Source organism: Ylistrum balloti, unplaced genomic scaffold, assembly GCF_031769215.1.
Source record: "Ylistrum balloti isolate Yb309-2 unplaced genomic scaffold, AGI_CSIRO_Ybal_v1 Utg369846, whole genome shotgun sequence".
Lineage (NCBI taxonomy): Eukaryota > Metazoa > Mollusca > Bivalvia > Pectinida > Pectinidae > Ylistrum > Ylistrum balloti.
In genome coordinates this window covers 1295978-1314533 of record NW_026782001.1, presented here as the reverse complement: position 1 = coordinate 1314533, position 18556 = coordinate 1295978, and the positions used below count along the sequence as shown (strand labels likewise).

At 36.2% G+C, this 18556-nt stretch overlaps 1 protein-coding gene across 2 annotated transcripts in view; it reads right to left on the bottom strand.

The window, feature by feature from the left end:
* Positions 1–8334, bottom strand: part of LOC132545402 (DNA damage-regulated autophagy modulator protein 1-like) — an 88201-nt gene extending 79867 nt beyond the window's left edge. For both annotated transcript variants that reach the window (XM_060209092.1, XM_060209093.1), the window contains exon 1: positions 8254–8334. The gene's annotated coding sequence lies outside the window, so the exon portion shown is untranslated. The remainder of the gene's footprint in view (positions 1–8253) is intronic.
* Between the last annotated feature and the right edge of the window lie 10222 nt (positions 8335–18556).

Below are 18556 nucleotides of genomic sequence, written 5' to 3'. Positions count from 1 at the left end.
TGACAGTATTTTCTTAATTTTTATGCGTCATTAAGACATTTATAAATTATGTCAGTTTAATGTTAAATTTTTTGTTTGAACTATTCATCTTTATTTTGCGTCGCGTCAATGATCCTAAATTTTGAATCCTATAAGGCGAATGAAACAAACTGAAAAACGATCGAAAGAAATTTCAAAATCTATATGGGGATATGATTTACCATTCTGCTGACAATGATACATGTAGACACATACCTACAATGATAACCACTTAACCATATCGTATGGCATGCGTAGTGTTCAAATAAAGAAAGAGTCAGGAGAACTTTGGTATGTCTACACCAGAAACAAAAGTCGTCCTGATAGAGGCAAGAGCTATTCAAAAGGTCGAAACTTGATCAATATTAAGAGGATTTATCAAGTTTCAGCGTTATGCGTGCGTCATATTATCGTAATAGTTACAGGTTTTGTTTTCGTTTCAGAAATATAAAAGGTACACGGTTATAAAGAGTACCAATTCAGAAATATGATCTCATAAATACGATCCTATAAAAACCACGTCCAAATATTTGATGTGTGGTGTACAAAATAATATACCACTAGCACGATGATTCAGTATCAGTGTTGTATATTTCACTCTGATTGTACTATAAGAGCGCCATAGAGTGGCACCGTTAACCATAAAAGTCCTTGTCATTTAAACGTAGCAGTTCCATAATTGTAAAACAAACTGAAATATCAACATTGGTTTTTACAAGCCTGCAAAGGCCACGGTTATGTAGGTATGAGATGGTTGGTCCTCTGATGGACGTTGTGTTGGCCTTGCTTGCTTGATACTCAGCACTAAGTGGATTGCTAAAAAGGGCACAACCGGTCGTTTTTGGTGCCAATATTATGGACACTGAAATCACGAAGTCACATATATAAGATCAACTATACTAAGAATAGAAAGAAGGACAATATAAAGCAATCCTGTTCATCAAAGATTGAAAAGGGCGATAGATATAAAAGACTGCCTCATCAAATTAATTTTATATTTTTAAGTTCAGATATTGGAAAAGTCACTTGGGCTCTTCCGGAAGACATTTTTGTAAACTGCTGGTAAAGAACCCCGGCAAAATAATCAACGGTGAACTTTTAACCACTAGACTTTATACCTATATTTAGAAGACAAAGTCGTCAAAAAGAGCGAATTTCTGATTGTCAGTATCTTCGTCTATGTTGGTGGTACGATGTTTCAACCGACCATTGGCATGCCTAAGGAAACAAATGTGACTCTCTTTTGGCTGAATCAAATTAGTTTTCAAATGATGCTGTATTTAAAGACTTATCAAAACAGATCACGAAGACCTTTTCTAATTCCTCAATTTCACATTTACGATATATTAGTGATGTCTTGTTTTAGAGAACGAGTAATTTATTAACCAGTGTAAATTTGATACGACACACTCTTTTGCATCAGCCGCTTGCCTCAACCTTTTTCCAACAACGAAACTGACAGACAGTTTTCCACCAAACTGTATAAAAAACGTGATGAGTTTGATTTCGCTATTATGAGTTTTCCATTTTTTCTACAAACAACATAATAATAGTAACTTCGCTTTCTCATTCTAAAAGAGCTTATAAGAGAAGGTTTAAGAAGGTTTACACAGATATAACGGTATCATCACGCTGTATGTTAAACAAATAAATATGCTGTATACCATGTGTCTTTGTCTTTGTACACATATAACATATAACACAACACCTGTAATGTGTTCAAGTTTCTATTGTCAGTGTTATCATGATTCTAATGTGCAGTATCTATAGGTAACTTAGAACTTAAATATAGTATAAAACTATGAATTATTTTGGCGTGGCCACTCCTCTGTGATTGATACGAAACACTTAATATCAGACTTAGCCTTAAAGGTTGTGTACAATAGCTCGAGTTAACCAGTCTCAAGAGACGGCAACTTCCGCTTCAGTTGTGAATCATTTTAAACTTTAACATCGGCTAGACAGATCGAACAAGAACCACATGGATTCATTGCCCCCGCCCCCTTTCCCCCTCCCCTTCAAAAAGGAGTGAAACTGTAAAATATCGGTCAAGAAAATACCATCGTTCAGAAACGTTTGTCAAACTTTTTGTCGTTCTTTTACACAAAATAGACTTCACAGCTGGTTTAATGGCTAGCGCTGTTGTCAAGAATTCCAAGGTTCCAGGTTGAATCTTTAAACCTTTAAGACTTTTTATATCACATCCTTTATCTACCAGAGACTAAAGATATCATCCCAGAGGCTGATAATGGTATGACAGCAAAAGAGTCCCACTGTAAAACACGATTATAATGAACTCAGACATACATGTTGAAATTTCCCATCAGTACCAAGCGGGGATTGAGTTCCTACAAAATGTCTCTTACCTCATATTGTTCTATAGTTTAAATAACGAAATGGATAAAACCAATAAGATTCTATTTACTGATAACAGAGATTCCTACTAAGAGAGCTTGTCAGGGAATATAAATGTGGAATAAAACCTCAACATACACTTGAATTAAATTACATATTAAAACAGTAAATGTGCTTCATTAAACATGTTATATAGAATAAGTATCTGGATAACATTATCTTAAAAAGATATTAATCAGCTCGTGTCTGGACACTACTGAAAAAGGAGGACATTAACAATTCTTGGTGCGAAAATGTGATATATTATTAGAAGGTTTTCCAAAATGATATTTTATACCAAAATTCTTCTCCTGATATCTGCCGGAAGCTGGACCACCATCTAAGTATTTAAAGCAATGTCCTTTGAAGACGAAATAGATTTGGGCACTGACAATGAAGAATTTTTTTTTATTATAAGTTTAAACGATTTAATAGGTAATAATTCTTATTAAACAAAAACGATTTTTTCATATCGGAATTTTAATACTTTATGTTTATTCATAATGTACCATTTGTTTATTTTACACATCCGTTTTGTTTTTATTGCCTAGACTAATTTCTAAAATATACCTATATATCTATATATTTTAATTTCAGTCTTCCTAAGACAGTTCATGACTTAACCCTTTCGGCGCCAATTATTTCTTACAATGTACAGCCCAGCGCCAAATATCTCTTACAATGTACAGCTCAGCGCCAAATATTTTCCGGAAAATATCCGAAACAATGGCAGCATTACAGAAACAAGCATATCTTGGCTAATAATAAAGATATAAAAAAATGTCGACCAAAGTCGCCTACGGCGGCCTGGCTGCATGTCGACTTTAGTCGCCTACGGCGGCCTGTCTGCATGTCGACTTTAGTCGCCTACTGCGGCCTGACTGCATGTCGACTTCAGTCGCTTACTGCTGCCTGTCTGCATGTCGACTTTTTTAGCCTACGGCGGCCTGTCTGCATGTCGACTTTAGTCGCCTACTGCGGCCTGCCTGCATGTCGACTTCAGTCGCCTACTGCGGCCTGTCTGCATGTCGACCTTAGTCGCCTACGGCGGCCTGACTGCATGTCGACTTTAGTCGCCTACTGCGGCCTGACTGCATGTCGACTTTAGTCGCTTACTGCGGCCTGTCTGCATGTCGACTTTAGTCGCCTACGGCGCCGAAAGGGTAAATAACATCGATATGTTTGCTTCATATACGTTTTTGAAAATATTTCGAATTAAATCAATATTGAAAACTAAGATATTTATTGACTTCCGGTGGAGTATATCTCCCCATGTTTATTTCTTTTAATTCCTGACATTTGAAAAAAAACTACATTACACAATTTAAGAAAACACATTTCACTGATATACACCTCTTTGCAAGCGCAAACTAGACCTTAACCTAGTGTTCATCACTACTAATTCATGTGTGGGTTTTTGTTTTAATTTACACAATACGCCCAGGAACATGATATTATGTCTGATAATGTAAGTATTACGTAGTAACAATAATACTTATATTTTCACAGCGTGTCTTGATTATAAACAGCTTATTTGAAACAGGCTCTGTCTACTAATGAGACCAATTTGTTTTAAAAAGTAATAGCATGTGTGCGTAGAAACAAGAGGTCTCACAGGGAACTTGGCGCCCACCATTTCTTGATCTTTATATGCTCTTTGAAATTTGAATCTTTTCCCTTCTTTTCTCTTCTCTTTTTAAAGAAATCTTAACATTCCGCTGTAGAAATGAGGATGGAAATCTTTACCACATCCAAATGGTCGCCTGGAAGTCACTTTAGTTTTCTGATCAGTCTCAAAATCAAGTAGAGACCAAAGGGTACATACATATGAAATATGAGAGAGATCCTTTGAGTGTTTATAAGAAAAAGGGATAACAATCTTTACTAGGTAAAATCCAAGTTGGCTGTCTGTCGGCCATTTTTCTGATCAGCTCCAAAATCAAAAAAGTACAACAAGGGATAACGAGAAAACTATACATGGAAATTTAAGAAATATCTATGCAGTATACGTCGAGAAGTAGCAATAATAAACTTTCAAAATCAATATCGAAGATGCGACTATTGCACATTTTATTTTTCTGATCAGTGCCAAAATCAAACAGGCACAACTAGGAATCAAGGGAAAAATACACATGGAATTTCAGAAAGACCCTTCCAGTATTTCTCAAGATATAACAAACTTGCAAAGTCGAAATCCAAGATGACCGTAAGAAGGCCATTTCGTTTTTCTGATCTTTCTTAGCATTAAAAGGGGCAAAAGATCATCAACAACGACATTGCATATGTCTGTTCGACAGGTCCTCCATGTTCGGCAGTGGTGGAAAATCACAAAGAATAAAATCATGTGAACATAATTGTTATCCAAACTCCAAGTCAAAACAATCCAGGGCAAAATATAAATAGACGGGAGATGTAAACAGGAACTCCTGAAAAAGTTCAAGGATATTAAGACCAAGTTTTCCGGAAGAGTATGCGTCTTCTGCTTGATCCATGGCAACCGCCACGTAAATCTTGGTCAAATATCGCGTTCTCAAACAGGCATTGTCTTTGTCTAAATGATGGTTTTGTTCTTACAGCATTTAATGCTCTCTCAACAGCCAGTGTCGTATGAGAATTAAGAGGGAAAACAAGTCAGCAAAACGAAGACAGAAAAATGAGCAAGAAAGAAAATAAATGAAACAAACCTGACCCAAAGTTTTGCAATAGGGGCATCAGATGTTTTTTTGGTATATTTGGTATCCCATTGGTACAAGACATGAATAATTGCTGTGTTGACTTTAGTCGCCACCTACAAGCTGGCAGTAAAATACATCAAACCATATTAATGTGATTTAAAAAAAGAAAGCGGAGAAACAATGCCGACCTGCAGTAGATGTCCCATAAATAAACGTCTTTCACGAAAAGCAGCGAGGTATTGAAGGGAAGGAAAACGTTCAAATAAGCAAACACTGTACGAGGGAACTGCAGACTTCGCGGCAGGTACTGACGTGTCGATTGTAACCAGAGCTATGCACTTGGTTATTCGTCTGAATGGAACGTGCTTAGAAGTCAGAGTAAAGACTCAATGTTAGGTAGTGAAAGTGATTGAACAGCAACAGAGAGAGAGTATGATGAAACCTACAACACGTGCTATACGGGGTCTGAGGAAGATGTAGTGGTAGAAAAAGATATAGGAAGAATGCGTGCATAGTTTATTGACACAAGACTACCTCATACATTTCCGTTGCGATAGTTAGACTGGGAAGTCCAAGAATCAGAAGGAAGGATTTTTCCAAGAAGGGAGTTCCGAAAAAAAAAATAGAGATATCAAGAAAATGGGTAAAGGTAAGTCGTGTCGGACTTCAACAGACATTGATCTCAACAGGGAGAGCTATCTGTAGGTTATGTAAAATAAGGAAAAATGATATCAACCAACTGGCTCTGTGTCCTGGTGTTGGCGCCCAGCTGAGAAACAGGCGAAGTTGATACTAGAGACAAAGCGACTGAAGCCGAGATTTTGAACCATTAATCGGCCGCAAAACTTTCTTTTAGTTTCTAACAGATATGTCATCATCATTTCTTTTTCCGTCAGACAAATTTTCTGTCTGGCTGTGCTCTGTTTATTAGAGAAATAAATGTACAGAAATGTGGGGGTCACGACGGGGAAACTATCTGAGCTAAGAGACACATTCTGAATATTAGCGTAGAATGTAGCAAACAACATTCGGATAAGAGGTCCCAATATGAATATATCCAAGAGTGTCCTCATCATGTTTGCTCAGGAAACTTCATGAGGAAGCGAGGGGACTCCAACAACAATAGGGCAATAAGTTGTTTTATAGATCAAAGTATCATAGATTCGAGACTGGGTTTTGTTACTCTATTTGGCCAGGTTAAATTGTAGTAGCAGTATAAAATTGGCTTCAGTTTTGCATTATCACAAGGGGGCTTTCACGAAAGTACTGCAGCCTCCAAAAAACACGCGTACTCACAGGGAGGCCGTCAATCATTGAAAAATCTAATAATATGACGCAAAACAATACCATTCCAAACCCAACTGTGCGATAAGAGTTTGATATATGATATTTACACTGTGATTACTACAACTTGTCTGTAGATGAAACATCCTTATCACTGAAGAATTCAGCAATGTTATCGCGCTATATCATCATCATGATAACATGTTGTCAGGTATCGTCTTTGCGTAAACAGAAGCGTTCAGTGTCAAGTCAATATTTGGAACTAAAAATGCAGAAGTGATATCGACTACGACAGATATCAACTTGTCGGCTCTGATTGGCCAACAAACTGGCCAATCAGCCCGAGCACTGATATGTACAACGAACATTCATAACACCGGCAAAATGTATAGAGTATCACAACATGCGCATGTGTACAAATGATACCGTTAGTAGCGGAGGTCAACGCCTCGGTGACCATATGACATACTTGTTGATAGGGATCGTGTTGACAAAATGTGTAATACAGTAAAATAGGTTATTTCAGGTACACATGTCTCGGTACACAATACAGGTAAAAACATCACTCAAATGTCAATAGTATGAAGAGATGATTGTAAATGGGAAGGAGATGTTTTAGTTTGTTTGGTTGTTTTTTGTTTTGTTTTTCCCCATGTTTTTGTTTAGTATTTTTTGGAGGAAGGGGTGGGACAGAGATAGACTGAGAGACAGAAGTTACAACAAGTTTGATTGTAAAGACCAGTATATCATCGTTTTGATCTATTTAGTGCCACAGACGTTTTATATATGGCGAATGCTGATGTCTGGTGTAATACAGCCTGAGGGGAAGGCTAACTCCTCAAACACACAGTGATATATGTACGTCCGGATGTCAGCAGGAAGCGGTCACCGCTCCGGCATTAATACAAGGACAGCTATATATACATACATGTATCTCCTTCACCTGTATGTACCGAAAGTATAGTCCCTACGCGACAACTTACCACGGAACTGTGTTCTGTACTCGATAATTATCACGATCTCTACATTAACATGTAACGGCCTATATAATGTAGAAATAATCCGATGTTTTGTAAATGATTCTCGACCGGAAGTAGAATCTATACAATAAGGGGGCATCTGTTGTTTTACATATTCATTTCTCAAATTAGAGATCAACTTTTAATATTTTTGAGTAAAATCACCTTGCTTTCTCTTGACTTTCTGTCATGGAATGTTGGTGATACAAATAAAGAGTGCTGCTGGAGGATAATGCCGACCCTATCAAGCTACAAGACACTGATGTTACACATAGAAGAGATAGATGTGGGAGAGTCCGCACAATATATAACAACCATTACCTTAACTAACCGCCTTATTATGCATTAACTACTGTAACTTATATGACGAAATAATGATTAACTGTACGGTTTATAACCTGTCATTAGATTCTTTTCAAAATGAAATGATCTGAATTTCTAGTTATCATACCCAAATACTTCAGTCAAAATCTCTACCGCATTACACTAGCAACTTCGCACAGACAGTAAATATTGTTTAAATTACAGTCAACAGACTAACACATGTAATACCGACATACATCAGTAAGTTCACTATGTCTGCATCACGCTGTCATTTTGTTAATAATTAATTACCTGTTCACACAAATATACAAATATAAATATAGATATATATGTAGCATACACACATTATAGTTGTCTGTTTAGAACAGGAACTATTGGGACGAGAAATTGAATAATAATTCACTCTACTGTGAAAAGAGAGCGGAAAAGCTAACGAGTCATCCTGTATTTTACATGTCATGTTTACTTGCGTCTCGATCTACTTCAGTCGAATGTTGTTATCAATATCAAGTTTGCGAACACAAGAAAGTAATGCTTACCTTATACAGAGATATTCCTTTCACTATTATTTTGGACTTGGGATTTCTCAGAATATTCTGTTTATATCTAACATTCCCAATATAGCAACGCCACCACAGAGGATCATATTACTGGTATTAAATACACACGAGACCTATCCCTTCCACTGTCTGGGATCCGAACAATTGTCAACACGTGGGACCTTGCTTTGTAACTACAGGAGATTCCATCATATGTATACAAGGGACCTTATTTCACTTCATGTTGCAACAATCAACTTGAAACGATTAGACATATTATTGCAGTTTCGTAAATTATACAATACCAGGTTTATCTTTATTACTATAAAACACACCAGCTGCTAGAATTCCAATTATTTTTGTAATATTGCAACACTAATAAAACAGGAAGAATGTCACAGCAGATTCGCTACTAACGAACACAAAACAATAGAGAAGAGTGATTCATATAACACAAGAAACCATTTATAATCAATGTTACCAAAATATTACTCCGCATTTCGGGACCTTTCAGAATGTAACCTTTTGATTTATTTTAACTGACGTTAGGTTTAAAGGTCCCGTGATGTATGCTAGAGTTTTCTTACCCGAACATAAGGTTGTATTCGTTTGGCAGTAAAGCGATAATTTTACAATTTTCCCAGCAATATTTATCGTTAATAGCTGAAGCATTTAAGTGTCGAAAGGTCATATATTGTGCCTTGACGAAGCATCTCTTGTATTCGAGTGCTAAGGAATCATCTTGGAGTGCTTCCGGAATACAACGGAAACATGTCAGTGATGAATAATTCGTGTAAGTGTCCAAGTGTTTAGTTTTACGGAAAGCTGTGAAGTACATACACGCATTCAACAGTTAAGGAGGAAATCATTTTGGAGGTGATTAATCTTGATTATTCGTCCGGTATTCTGACACCCTGGTGACATAAACTTGAATTTATAACCGATAGAGTAGCCATGATTAATGGGATGCCTGTACCTACAAGCGCATTACAAGCATTAGGAAGAAGATGCATGATTCTCGTCCAACAAATTGAAGTTTATTCAATTGTTGATTTAGCATTTTACTTTTTTATCGATGATGCCTTTTGATAATTACGTTTAGTGTACTTTCGAAGAACTGATGAACGAAATGCTGTACAACGAATAGAGGACATGTGTTACATCTTTTCTGATCTGTTTGGAAAAGAGATAAATTGATGATTTAATCTGTAACAGTGATAATTAGTACCGACAAAGCTTTAATTTACTACTGGTGAAATTATTGTGTAATTAGTAAATCAATCAGACTAAACAAGTGATAAATTCAATTATCGCGATCAGACAGCCGATTGAATGAACTTGAATACAAACAGAATGTGATACAGATATATACCCCCATTGTTAAAGAACTGTTAAAGAAGTGTACCGTATGTGCATTGTACCAGGCAAAAGTACCAATGTACTACATTGTACACCAGTAAAACAGCCTAATGTTGTAGACTATCGTACATCAGCGGTTGACTCAATCTTTTTTATATTGAACGGTTCCTGAATGAACTGCCAGCATACCATTCGTAGGTATATTCAGTATTGGAGTGTGTACACGATGCGATCCTGATGTTTAGGAATGGACAATGGCTCTTACGTGTCTGTCATGTAATTTAGGCTGGATCATGTGGACGGTATTTTTTTTTTCAAGGATTAACGTCCTCCCAACAGCCAAATGGACAATGAGTAAGGGTGTCGAGAGGGCCACAAAGATAGGGAAGAGCACACTAGGAGGCTCCAAAATATTTTGCCTGCAAGTAAATATGTGCCTTTATTTGTTATATACACGGGTGAATGGCGCAATGATAGGTTTCACTTTGAATTGTTCAATAACAGCTTCAACAGGATTGAGGACGAGTCGTGTCGTGATGGCAATGAAAAACATTGTGAATGTATGTAAACAGTATAACAAGGTTTAAAATCACCTCGATATAAGTTCTAATCATTGATGATTTTCCATTGGAGCCAGCACTGAAGAGACGTGTTTGTCATTCCATACTGTCTCTATTGTTACCGAACTATCGAACAGGGGACTTGTTTCAGAAACAAAAGTATAAAAAGGCCCATGTGTATATCGCTGTAATAACATATGTTCATTTTTAGGTGATGACACATTCTTATCGGTAATTCTAATTCTTAGACCTGTTTTTTCCTCTTTGTTCCAAACTGATGCTACATGACGTTCGACAGATTCTACTCATTAAGAGGTCAAATGAACCATAAAAATCCTTTCAGCACCATTAGCTTCTGATAATAGGTTAGGTGGAACTTAATTTCACATGTCATTATATGGAAACTTCTGTCGCTGTCCGAAAAGCCATTATAAAAACAAACGACAATAAGTCTAAGATAGCTTGCTGGTTTCTGTTGGTAGGTGTGTTGTGTGGCCTTTAACGGATTCTGTGTGATCTGAAATTGTTTTAGGAAAATATCGAAAGACGGTAGGAAAATCAAAAGTAAAGATACACACGCACACTTATGTCAATATCCAACTTCTCACTGAGGCGATCCTCAGACATAAGGCAATAAGGTATACCAAAGGGTAAAAAGGCACGTGGTGCAGCAAATTCGGTTTATCGCTTCATGTGTCACCATTTAACTCCATTTTTAAAAACCATTCGTGAACTCAAATGTGAATCAATCTATAGAAACAACCAAAAACTAAGCCTATACAATTTATTACTTACCATAACCGATTTGTTGTTTTAAACTAGTTTTGACATATGTCTCTCAGAATTCTTGCTTTGTCGTTTTCTTTTGGACAGGTTTTGGTCATGATGTCCTACGCTGTACTGATGGCCCATTAAGAGTACAAAAACCTTCAATGCCTCACCAAGACACGGCCGAGTATAGCACAGTCCCTGGTTGTCATTCCGTCTTAATTTGAATATCAGTCACATTGGAATGTTATCAAATATGTTATTCCTTCTGATAAGATATAGGTCCAGCTCTTATTCAATGAGATCAGCTTGCTATTTCCAGTGATATGATTATTTAACTTAAAAGGTTTTAGAGATGTAGGACCAAATGTAAGGAAACTATTGAAACATGACCCTCTATTAGTTACAGAAATAATGTTCCTAAGTTTGTCCCTTGTATATTTATCTTGATCCTGGTTGATGAAATGTTCTCTCTTAAATGTACATGTACTGCTGTCTTGTAGCACTCTTAAGTCGACATCTGTTCCACACTGTCAGAGGAACTTTTAGAAATGTATCGAAGCCTCCCAAAAACATATGTCTAAAACACGCACTCCCCTCTACTACTGAAGACGTAAAACAATATAAAACCAAAGTGAACACATGCCACGATGCGCAGAACCGTTGTCCCTCCGTCGTTTTATTTCCCCTTTAAACAACTTCTCAATAACCGAACGGCACAAGGTCACGATATTTATTGGCCCAGGATAGCTGGAAATGAAGCCTGCTATATTTTTGTTCAATTGTCTAGAAATTTGAGGCTGTGCTATGAGAAATGTTCTTGTAAACCTCCTTGTGATAATGTCGATTTAAACCCGATTTGATAGTGCACCCGTACCAAAGTTTACTGCCGACGACCTCTGCGGATCACCCCTTCCACCCCGTTCATATTATACTGACAACGAACGAACCAGTATTTTACTACGTTTTACTACAACAATGCTAAGCGTTAAGCAGGAGATAGTAACTATATATTGACCAGGGGACATAATCCAAAGTTTTCCGTACTGGGTCGAAGCTTAACTAAAGGCTAAAAGTGCGTCAGTGTCAATGGATGTGGAAAATAGATGCAAAGGGAGCAGAACGACAAGATGAAGACGATGGACTAGTTGTCAGCAACTCCACTACAATAAAGGATGTCATTGAGAGATTAAAAAGTTGTCAGCACGGCAACATAGTGATAAATTACCGGAAGTCAGGTACGACTCGGTCCTTCAATATGTAAAATCTTGATATAAAATCTTTAGTTAAGTATTTTAGAAACGGAATATGTCATATTTTAATTTGTACATTTAAATATGACAAGGTATTTTGTTATATTTATTTATGCAGAAGACCACTTATGATATACAAAATTAGGCATTAATCATTATCATTTAAAGTAGTAAAGTTGAACAGATAAAAAATCGAGCTATTCTTGATTGTTTCCAGCTGAACATATATGAAAACTCTTCATAACATTGTAAACTTCTTTGCATCAGTAATCAACTATATTTACAACTAGACGAAAGCAAAAAATGCATCAATTTTAGTTTATGGGTGTTCATACTCCAGTTTGTATCATTTGTTTTGTGTTATCGGTTGTTTTACTCTCATAGTGTTTGTTCTAATGCAAAGTTCTTTTGAACTTCTCAGATATAAGAAAATTGAAAAAAAAACAAAAACTATTCGGCTATTCGGACCTCCCTATTTAGATTTTGACATTTTTCCGGTCAGTTGTGACTTTCCTCCGTGACCTCCTAGGTTCCAAACTTGGTACCTCAGCATCTTTGACAAGTCCTAGAAGCATAAAACGGTTGTATGATTTAGTTAAAGTTACTTATCTCTACTGTGAAACGTGCTATTAACCTTTGTTTATTTTGTGCGGCCTTGATAAGTGCAATCCCTCTTTGACAGTGGTTATACCATACATATTCCCAGAATATAAACAACATATCTTCCATCTCAAAGGACAACTCTTAGAAGCAAATTATCGAAATGAAATGATGAAATATAAAAACGTTTCATCTGATTCATTTAGAAATGAAAACGAGCTAATTTGTTTATTGTAACTTGTGATCTGATATACATCACAGTGGAAAACCTATTGCTAGTTAGTAATTTCGATGGATTTAACCACCATGCAAGCGCCGTCTATTTACCAAACATTCGTGGCACGTTGAAAGGGAGTGAACTTCAATATATACAGAAGAAATAGAAAATTGTAGAAATGCTTGAGAATCAAGTAAGAGATCGTCGATGAAGCAGTAGAATCGTATTTAGATATACTTCCGTTCGGAAGTTGTACTTTAACAGATAACAGATATTTTTCACACAAGATATTTGCTATCATGTAATTACTTTTTAATTCTTTTTTCGGGAAATCCTAGGATATATGTACTTTCGTCATTATTTATTAATATCGCTAGCTGATACATTAAAGATATAGCAAACAACTTATTCATGATTATGTATAACATGGTATATGTGCCATATATTCATGTTTTGTATACAAGTCTGTCCATCTTTAATCAACTTTTATATATATGTAAGCTACTCCTAGGTGATGAAATATTGCTGTGATAGCAGCGAGTTAAGTGGAACAAGATTCTAAGATTGTACTCTATACACACGAGTTTAATTTCCATATAACCCAAAAGTCGAAACAAATTGCTTTGTGCAAAATTCAAATATTTCGTCTTTGAAACCGATCAATGCTTGCATTTATTTCTTTTATGAGGTTTAACGCACGCGCAAGCAAGGTGGCATAAGGACTGATGTTAAGAGCTACAACCCAGAGATGGAAACTAAAGAGAAAGAAAGAACGGACAGGTAAACGAGACAGCAGATCGATGCATTAGCGTAGGTGACTACTTTACATGGCAGCTATTTTTGTTAAAACATTATTTGATTCCAACATGCTGACTGACACGAAAGCGATTTGCTGGAGGTCAGGATGTGTTAGGGCTACTGAGTTTCTCGGGAAATCTACCTTAATCATCTTACATGAGGGCACCTGGATATATTACGGTTTAAAGAAATGCCGTCCAGAGTTATTTCTCCTGTCCTGATCGAGTCCGGTTGTATTGTTGTTTGACATTTAAAGATTTAGGAACACGCGGACTTTTTCATGTCATGACCGAACACGATCACTTATCTGATTAAGTGACTTGATTATATCGGGAACTACGATGGAATGATTGTGCACCAAGTCAGGAGATACAATGTTTAAATCATCGCACAAGTAAACAGGGGATATTCCGAACGGTTATACTAACCAATGAAATCAGGGGTACCATAATTCCATGGCAGGGCTGTTCGAGAGGTACAGGGCAGTAATAGGGTAAGTAGACATGATGTGGTTATACAATAATCAATTTATTTCAAATAGTCGTTAGCTTGTAAACATATTGTTATCAAATCCATTCGGATACACTTTTCATACAACATTCTTCAAGATAAAACCGGTTTGTGTAAACTGAATTACGTAACAGTGCTGATAACGAGGCAGTCTTAGTTGAGAACGATCTTGGATCGATTAGCTTCCCACTACAGAGGGCGTGTACTCGGATGTGGAACAGACGCTACATTTGCGAGTGAGCTGTTTTGGTGTCACCATGTGATTTCTCCACCTTTCCATACTAAATATAATCACGATATAAGAGCAAAGATGTGGATAGAAGGGACAAAACTCGAAAACATCTATGACTGTTTCCTTTGCATCTTGCAACGTATCATAAAAATACAGTTATGTTTTTGATGATCTCCAGGTCTGTTTTGTAACATTCATTTTGGATATGAATCTATACATATATATTGTAGTGTCCTCACATAAACACTTCTGAGTTATCTACTAAGGATATCAATAGATTAAGAAGGCAGGAATTCCTTAGCACAGCTAAAACAAAGACCAAGGTCAGTGTACGATATAAGGTGACCGGACCTGGTCATTTAAAAATGGAGTCTCCCCACTCACCCAGCATAGTCTATTTCACTATATAAGACAACAAATGATACTGATACAATGATTTTAGGTAAAGCTATAGTCTGTTCTGTCAAAGGTATTGATTCTGTAATGACCATTTATATATACCTACATATATTGGTGTGATGCAACTCTTAATGTAATAATTATTACAATCAGCGCTGCAACGGCTACGCTTAATGTAATAAAGTTATTTTTATGACATTAAGTAGGGCAACTGTTACTTTTAATGTAATAATATTTTTTTCTTATTACATTAAGCGCCAAAATTGTACTATTGACAAATTTTAGAAGGTCCTTAGTGTAATAAAGTACGAAATGAAGGGGGACATATTGAGTCTTCGGTTTTGTATTGTTATGTCATTTTGGGTATTATTAGGGCCCCACATCGAGATGCGGAAGCCCTAAAGGAATCACCATATCCGTCTGTTCATCCATCCGGATGTATGGACGTCAGCGCTTTTGTTTTACAATGAGAACTGCAGTTATGATTATATTAATTATTAGAATGCCATCAAACCCTGCAAGTGGCTAAAATGGCAGTTACCTCCCTTTTTGTATGCATACACATTACGATGATCCCCGTCAGCTGTGTCATATCAAAGGCGTTTAAAATGGCACTTGAAGCTTCCCCCCCCTTGAAACATTAATACTGCAAGGAGCAAGGAACTGAACGGCCTGGAGTCAGTATAACGGTGTGGGTAGTGGGTTGGGTACATGTATTGAATCTGCCATGCGTGCCATGTACCTATGATATTATCTGCAAATGACTTGAGCTGTTGCGCGGATGTTAATCGACAATACAACACCACCCTTTTTTGGTCCAACTTTCAAGGTCACGGAATCAAAGGATTATTGCTTTGTGTTGCTCCTTTGTTATGTTGTTGCTAAGATATAGTTGCATTGATAAAAAATAGCTTCTTTTGTAGTCAAAATGCATCACAATATTTCTTAACATCAACATATCTTATTTGAAAAAATATTCGCTTTTTTTGGAAGGTCACAGGTTTTGGCTGTACCTTTTAGATTAAGAAGAAGAATTTACACGCGATCAAATTGTATATAATCTTATCATCTTTTAATGATCAACACTGCATAACATAACATCGCAATTTTGCATTCATGAAAACCTAGTCTCCTCACAGATCAAAGTGGAAGATACGATATAATCTGGCTAAATAATAAAACAAATTTTTCCATAACCATTCATGATCAACAAGATAGATGTGATTTTAAACTTACTGGTATATGCCAGCACAACATCCATATGTTTTGAAGGCAACAAGAACTTCAACGGGTTTCGAACTCAAAACCTAGGAGGTGATAGGCTACAACGATCACGGGGCGCAACGACCTAGACCGTTCGGCCACCAAAACCCCGGCCCCTCCAAACCTTGACGGGAACATACACCATTATAGTATATTATTGCTATATTGTCTTGTAATCGACACGCAGTGTACTTCCGTAACAGTATAAAAATTGTTACATTAGCGGTAATTTAAATACAACCACAACGCTTAGTGTAATAATTCATTTTGTATTACTCTAAGCGTAACAACTGCAACTCTTAATGTGATAAAGATAAGTTTATTACATTAAGCGTAACGGTCGCAACGCTTAATGTAACAATTATTACACTAGCGCCGTTATTACATTAAGAGTTGCGTCATTGGTGTGTTACTTACTGCGTAATTTTCATGACAAAACCAGAATTTTTAAATTTTGATTTTATTTATTAGGAAAGCATGGTTATTTATATACATATGGTTGTGGGCTATGTGCGCATGATGCCTGGAAATGAACAAAAAAGACAATATTTTCATGTTGTTGATTCATATGATAATATTCATAATAGATATGATCATTATGTCATACAAAGCACCAACACAGTAGCATTTGACGTGTACACGATATTGGTTAGATACATTTATGACTATAGGAACACGAAGGGAAGTAACTCTGGGAGAGCTATGTAATTGCCAAAATGATATCGGTAAAATGTATAAGAGTGAAAGATAACCAGAATATTATTTCACTTATCCAAGTAAAATTGAAATGAAATGTTTATTAAACATATACAATATAAAAGTCTTCACTAAAATGTTGAAGGCTTATAGAAAAACTTGATAAATTATTGAGTTAATTTCTGTATCAGGTTGTACTCCTTCTCTAAGTAATTTTGGAAACGTAAATTATCATTATTTACAGACAAAAAGTTGCAATTTTGAACATGCCATGTATCCTGTTATGTATATGTATGTGACCTCTTGTTAAACACGCGTGTCGGAGTGATTGAAGAAAACTTTGAAACCTTGAAACATATTACCAAATCCAAGCACTTGAATGTTCCATGATATCATACATTACAATTGTGCAGGTGTGCGGTATTTTCGAAGCTTTAGCAATATTACAAATTCATGTAATACAATTAATATATTTAACATCACAATGCTGTACAGCGTGTTAAAGTATAGCTGAGATATAATATCTTTTTCTCAAAGATCAATATTATTAACAATTTTGATATTTTTTTTAATCTAACACAAATATTTCAGGCCGAATCTGACCAAATAAACAAATAGATAAGTTAAATGAAGTAACTAAAAATTAAACCTTCCCACATTTCTTTCATCCTAACATATATATTACGTAAAAGACGTCCTTTAATGACAATGAAAGTTATGTAAGACTTAATAAGAACCCAAACCATTTACATGTTTATAGATATTTATAAGCTTGTCACTTGATCCAATGTTTGAAGGTTGATACTTTTTATACACTTTTGAAGTATATATACAAACTATACTGACATTTTGTTCGGGTGAATAACACTTGTCGGCTGAGTTGGTTGTAGAGATTCTGGAGCTACAAAGAAACTGACCAGTATACAAGGTAAATAGCAATGTTAAGCAGTCCCACTACGTACATGTAAATACTTATACAGGGCTTTATGTCTCACGAACAGCAGTAAACATTGCTTTTAGAAGTATAATGATGTTCAGCAAATACTTACAACTACTGTTACATAATGTACTGCTATAAGTGAAAGAGATGACTGATTGTTGGGCCCTTTTGCATTGGAGAGGGTTTCTCTGATGTCTTCTTTTCCGGTTCCCGTTTTCGAGACGGAAGTTATTTAAAAAGAAGTACAAATTGTTATTAAGTCGTATTCCATGTTTTCCAAGAGAGGATATCTTCATCAAAACGTGAGATTTTTATCTCTTTTCCCTGTCGGTTATTAAACTGGTAAGATTCTGTACCTGTTCTCCCTGCCGTCCTATAAACTATTCAAAGACTCGTTCATGCAATATGAACAGAGAACATCGCCAACAGTCCGTCACGTGATATAGAACCAGCTTTATTAACAATACCTGGATAGGTAAGGGGAATACACTGTAAATTAACAAAGAAAATGTAATGTAGATGTAAAAATGAATGTCAAATGGCAGTTTTGTCAAGGTGATGTTAATGATGTTGTTCTACACTCTTACTGTACAACAGTGTTACTGTTTAATCATCTAATCTTGTATAGACGACGACGACATACAAAAATACAGGTGAGAAAACGTGGTCCCCTGCCGATCTCCTCTTTTGAAAATGGAAAATTAAAGT